General features: G+C 42.2%; 1 protein-coding gene across 2 annotated transcripts in view; it reads right to left on the bottom strand.

The window, feature by feature from the left end:
• rbbp8l (retinoblastoma binding protein 8-like) overlaps positions 1-6895 on the bottom strand; it is a 155756-nt gene that overhangs the window by 133255 nt on the left and 15606 nt on the right. The gene's annotated exons all lie outside the window — the stretch shown is intronic.

Here is a 6895-nt window from a genome sequence, read left to right as displayed (position 1 = left end):
CCCAGCCAAACTATGCCACTCCACCCATCCCCATGGTCCTCAAATCCTTCATGCCAACTGTGGTGAATGTAAATCACACCGGATTATAATCTGTAGATACATGTGTCTGTATTGTAAGTGCAGTTGCACTACCTGTCCTCCAGGGGGAGTAGCTCTGGGAATGCTCGAGTTGTACGGGGCTTCTCCCTTGGCTCTGCCCAGGACTCCTCCCCCGGAAGCTGCTGTATAAAAGATCAGTGCCACATGGTCAGCCGGCCAGTTCACCGAAAGTTCAATGGCTAATAGGCTGGCTCTGTTGTGAGTATATTAAAACCGCTATTCTAATCCTACAAGCACGTGTCCGTAGAATTGTTGGTTCCAACACCAACCTATATAATTTCCAAGTTCATTCACCAGTATATGCTCTGCATAGTACCACTGAACCCAAAACTAACATCAGAAGGTCGTTAACAACAGTATTCTCTCTTCCAACCTCTTCCATCAGGCTGAAGATGAAAGTCTGAGAACCCGCACTAACAAATTCAGAAACAGCTCCTTTCCCGCTGTTACCAGACTCCTGAATGGCCCTGTTATGGACTGAATTGATCTCTTCACACATCTCTCTACTGTGTAGCACTACACTCCGTATTCTTCACCAGATGCCTATGTCTATGTATTTACATTGTGTATCTATCATGTGTCCTATGTTTTTCATGTATGGTATGATCTGACTGGACTGTATGCAGAACAATACTTACCACTGTACCTCAGTACACTTGACAATAAATCTAATTCTAGAATGTGTGAAAAAAACTTTTTAAAAAGTAATTCATTTGTAAAAATTGTCTTTACTCCAGCCCTATAAAAGTATCAATCATCCAGACCTTTTGAAGTATCAATAGCTGAAATTACAAGTGCTCTTTATCTCATGAAAATAAATATTGTGCAATTGACAAAATAGATCACAGACAAAGAGCTGTCAATCAAGCAATGTTTTCTCTGGAATACAGTTGGTTTCAACAGGCTAATGGATGTCCGAGCTCTCAGCCAATCCTCATTATGCATAGTTGCCTGAGAGCCCAGTTATGCATACTTTATTTAAATGGCTGTGCCATAAGGAGAACATTGTTTGATTGGCAGATCTTTCCCTGTGCTCATGGGCTCTCAGACATCCATTAGAGTTTTGAAACAGGTGACCCCGAGAGAAATAATTCCTTGATTGTCATCTCTGGGTCTCTAATTTCTTCTGTCATTTTCACAATGTTTGTTGACAAAAGGTAAAGAGAGCTTATGTGCTTGCAGTTTCTGCTATTGATATTTTAAAGGGTTTGGATGATCCACACTTTTATTGGCCTGCAGTAAATGGAGTTTTAGTTAAGCAGGTATAAAGTTATGATTGAATGACTAATTTATATATTCTATTGTGCCATTGCTAGGATTGGGGGCCTCAGGGGAAAAGTGTATGGGTGGGGAGCGTAGCTTGGCATAGGGTTATGAAGGGCAATGGTGGTGACTGGATGGGTTTGAGGCATCATCGACGGGGCATGGGAGTGTGTGGGGGATGAGGTGGTGTGAAGCATGAGGCCTAGAGGGCCTTCGGTTTTTCAGTATGACAGGGACAAAGTCCCACAGCATTGAGGTGAGCCTTTCAAATAGACTATCTTGGCACCTGATAGCCCCTGTGGCTGTCACCAAATGTTTTTGCTTGTTGGCTTGACTGACCGCAGCCCACACCAGCCACCTGCCAGAATTTTCTGGCACTTTCTCCCAAGGCAGGTGGACTGAGCTGGGAGTTTTCCAGATTCTTGCTACCTGTCGTGACAATGAAAGTCCAGGCTGCTATTTTTCCGATAGGGCTCAGTGTTTCTGAACAGAACGTAGACTTAGTGAATGGACATTGAAGTGCCGTAGATTGATATAGAAGGTGTGAGGTGCCATGTGGATGGGTGGAAGGACATCGGTTGGGACTGTGGCATTGATTTATTTGACTGAACCAAAGATCTCGACTCACTTTGCTCTGCTGGTGGATTCTGTAATACTGGCAAACCTCCGGTTTCTTTTTGACTTCCACTTTCTTCCTGACTTTCACTTTGGACTGTCGGATGAATTTGGACTACAGAAGGTTTCTCATGCTCTCCTTTTTTCAGATTTCCTCTTTCAAGAAAATGATCTACATGGCACCGATGGAGTCTCTCGAATCTTCACTCGAAATGTGAAAGCACCTAGTCTCTTTACAGCAACTCCAATCACATCCTTCTCTTGATCACCTCTGTGGTTTTTCGTCTGACCTTATGACTCACACTGGACACTCTTAAGTTTCATGCCTGGTCGATCATGACCCAGCTTCACCTTGTCTTGCTTTACTCTTACTATTGCTGTCAAGCTCAAGCAAACTAAACCATTTCTTAGGTGCATATTGAAACACCAACTCGTAAGGTGAGCAACCTGTTGTGAACTGTTGGGTTATTCTGGAAGAGAACAGAAAGTTTTCGAGCCTACATCAAAGAGAAGCATGTAAATTACTGCCAAGTTGGTCACCTAGCACACACTTTTGCAAAGACATCTTCACATTCTGTACACTTCTTTCTGCAGCACCATTCGATGATGAGAGATATGACGGCTTCAGAGTGTGTTTGACCCGACTCCTACTCAGAGATATTTCAAACAATGCTAACATACACTATAGGTGATTATCTGACATAAACACCTCTGGCAACTCAGATTGCAAACCAATTCTCAAAACCTCAATAGTTTTGGCACTTGTGGTATTTGGCATAGATTCATCACTTATCAACTTGCTATAGCTATCGGCCAAAGAAGGGTAGTTTTTCCCTTCCATTTCAAAGAAATCAACACGTACTCATTCCCACAGTTTTTGGTGTTTAATCATGAGAAGAAAGGGGCCTTAATTAGAACAGAGGATTGAGAGAAAGTGTTCGGTTAAGGACAAGAGTTAATACAAGGGGTACAGGACATGACGCCGGTCTTTCGTTATTAGTTGGAAGAGGTGGTGTTCACAAAGTTGGTCAATCTGGCGTCTACTGGCTTTTCCTCTTGTTTCTGCTGCTGGACAGGTGGTTGTTAAACTCTCAATGTGATTGGTGTGTGCAGCAATACATGAAGACAATAGAAGACAATTTTTTTAAGAAAATATTTTATTGAAGCATTTGTAATTTTCACAATTTAACATATTGACATCTCTAAAGCAACCGCGCAGGCCGACGCACCCAAAACCCCCCAGAAGAACAACAAATAGAAGACACTTTTAGCATGGCTGATGGCGTGCCCCTAAATTATATGAACTTGGCATATGCCCCATTATGTATTTTCTCTGCTAATTGAGCTGATATGTAGAAGTCAAGGATAGTCTTCTCTCATGATTAGAGCAAGGTTTGTAGAGTTCTTCAGAATTAATTGGAAAATGTTTGGTTTTGGTTACCCATCACGGATTGAGTGAGTGTAATTCCTTGCATTTAAAAAAAAACAAGTGATTCTGACAAAAGACAGCACCCATGACAATGTAGCATGCCCTCAGTACTGAAGTATCATCCCTGATTTTGTGATTATTTTGCCAAATTCGGACTTGAATCCAAGACTTTCAGACGCAGAGACAAGGATGTTGTCGCTATACGCCCTCATAGAAACACTACACGAGCAGATGACCTTATAATCAGCTACTGCTGTTTGGGAAAGTGATCCACTCACTTCATGCCTGTTTTATATAAGGCTGAGTTAAAGTCGGATTTGGTGACTGGTTTCGGATCAGTGCTATCATTATCCCATCATTGTCCCGGATTCACCACTTGTCGGTCCACACCCATTTTTGTTGAAACTTGCTGAGCCCCGTGGAATAGGTGGAACACAGGCATTTTCTGAATTCCATTTCAAATTTTCCCTATGCTGAAGTTCTATCTTTCCAGAGTGAATTGGGCAGGGACGAGAAAGAACTGAAACCCTCGTTCCTTTTGCTGGCTCTCCATAATCAGCATGTTTTAGGCGAAGGGAAAGACGTGTGTGTCTTAACACTTGAGCATGCAAACAACTTGAATAACCATCGCAAAACTTTTTGGGGATTTAAATAAAGAGGATGATTTATTCGCGCATTCACCGCAAAAATCTAGCATTACATCATTCACACACCTACTAACTCACTCACACACACACACTCAAGGGAAGTTAAACAGAATAGTTCACTTTTACAAGTGGTTAAAAAAAAATAATTTGGAATTCAACCGATTGATTTGTGTTGGAAAACACAATGCAGTCCTGGTGAAGAAGAGGGTTCCCACTTTTAAAGTGTACTTGGGTGAATTCAATAGCTGAAGTTGAATACCAGAGTCATTGCAGGATTGTCTTGAAGAGATAGACATTCTGCAGGTCACGGAGTTAGCTATTTTCGGTCTTGTTATCAGGAGGTCATTTTGTGGTAATGGTGGATTGAAAAGGACCAATCTTGCATGCGTTAAGATGTTACAGTCTCCAGATCTTAAGGCACAGATGTTGTAGTTTCTCACAGTCCTGTTTTCGGTGACGTATTTCAGTGAATTAGCCACAACCTGGGCTATTGTTTGCAGTCATTCTCTGAGCCAATCAACTTGGTTTTCAGAATGACCCATTCAAGTCAAGAAACACCTTTTGGATGGTTTTGTGAGATGGTTTCATGAGATGATTAGTGACATTTCTCAGTCTAAAATGTGCCTTTTATCCTCTCATAGAATTTATAGTGCAGAAGGAGGCCATTCGGCCCATCGTGTCTGCACCGACCTTTGGAAAGAGCACGCTACCCAAGCCCACACTTCCAACCGATCCCCGTAACCCAGTATGCCCACCTAACCTTTTTTGGACACTAAGGGCAATTTAGCATGGCCAATCCACTTAACCTGCACGCCTTTGGACTGTGGGAGGAAACCGGAGCATCCGGAGGAAACCCACGCAGACACGGGGAGAACGTACAGATTCCGCACAGTTAGTGACCCAAGCCGGGAATCGAACCTGGGACCCTGGAGCTGTGAAACAACTATGCTAACCACTGCGCGGCCGTACACTTTTGAGAGTGTATGGTAGGCCAAGACCAGGTTTGGTGACTTTGGCAGGCATGTTTTGCAGCATTTCAATGCTCATTCTAAAAAAGTTAGTTCCAGAAGATTCGACACTGATTACAGTTCATGTTTTAAAAGTTATGGATAGGACATGTGTTTTACTGGGTGTGACAAACTCTATCAAAATTGAACACCACAAAGAGAAAGTGAGAATTGCACCCTGCAAGTTTAAAACTGACCTGTGGTCTGCATTACAATCATAAAGTTGTAAAGCATATTTTTATCTGCCATATGGGAGAACTTGGCAATTGTGTAACATGATAGCTTTGCAAATGTAAACAGCATGTAGTTCTTTAAAAAACCATGTTGCTTGGGTATGCATTCATAACACAAGCCCTGAAGGGTGTTTATGTGTTGTAGCACAACTTCGTGCATTTTTTATTATATACTTTACTACTATAATTTACAAGGCTTTATGAAGTCAAATGCTTCTGAGAGACAAAGGAAGTATAAAATGACCTCAAGCAGATCACGAGTCAGGCATTTATAGAGGAAGTCCAAATTCCTGTATCTCACCAAAGTGACATAAAGATTTAAAAAATTATTTTCACTATTATATAATGGTTTACGCAAGACAAAATAAAACAGGAAAAAGAGAATGAATATTTAATCCTTGCTGTGAAATTATTTTAAATGCATTGACATAATCCTGCTTCAAGTCAACCTGCTCTGGAAACTGGATTCCACAAGCAGGGAGAGACGGAAATGGTGGCATAGTGGTAATATTACTGGGTTAGTAAATCCAGAGGCCCAGGTGAGTTGTCCAGTGATGCAAGTTTAAATCCCGCCTTGTCAGCTGGCAGAATTTGCTTTGAAATGATAAATCTGGAATTAAAAGCTAGTTTCCTTAATAGTGACCATGAAACCATCATGGATTGTCATTAAAACCCCCATCTGGTTCACAATGCTCTTTAGGGAAGAAAATCTGCAGTTCCTGCCAGGTCTGGCCCACATGTGACAGCCAACCCACCGCAATGTGGTTGACTCTTATGGCTGAGCAAGCCACTCAATTCCATTCGGCATGGGCAATAAATGTTGCCTTTGCCAGCGATACCAACATCTATGATACCAACATCTTATGAAAGAATAAAGCAAAACAAAGAGAAAATCTCTCCCTTTATTGGGAAACATTCCTTTATTTACCACCAGGTGGGTAATCGAGAAGAGCAGAATGCTTGTCCCTTGTAGTACGTTCCCCATTCCAATCCTCCACCATTTTAATTCCGCCATAGGCAATCCATTTTTCAGATTATTAACCAAAGGTGAAAATGTATCCCATTCTGCCTGAAGTTTGTGACAAGGCACCCACACCCATTGTCCATCCCATTTTTCCGTGAGATGATAATGGTGAGTCACTGCAGTCCTTCTATTGTAGGTAGCTGTTGGGTCGGAAGTTCCAGGATTTTGACCTTGTGCCGATGAATAAATGGCAATACATTCCCAAGTTAGGATGGTGTGTGACATGGAGGGAACTTGCAGGTGACGGAGTTCCCCGGTGCCTGTTGTTCTTGTCCTTTTAGCTAGTTGAGGTCATTCGTTTGGGAGGCGCTGTCAAAGAAACCCATGGAAAGCTGATGTAGTTTACCTGATGGATTTTGTACACTGCAGACACTTTGCGCCAATGGTGGAGAGAATGCATGGATGGGGTGCCAATCAAGTGGGTTGCTTTGACGAGGAGGTGTTGAGTTTCTTGAATGTTGTTGGAGGTGCACTCATCCAGGTACATGGGGAGCACTCCATCACACTCCTGACTTGTGTCTTATAGATGTGGACTTTCCAAAATTCCCTAGATTCTGAAATGCTCCAAGTGAATTGAA

This window comes from Scyliorhinus canicula, chromosome 7 (assembly GCF_902713615.1).
Source record: "Scyliorhinus canicula chromosome 7, sScyCan1.1, whole genome shotgun sequence".
Classification (NCBI taxonomy): Eukaryota; Metazoa; Chordata; class Chondrichthyes; order Carcharhiniformes; family Scyliorhinidae; genus Scyliorhinus; species Scyliorhinus canicula.
This window is presented reverse-complemented; position numbering and strand designations above follow the sequence as displayed.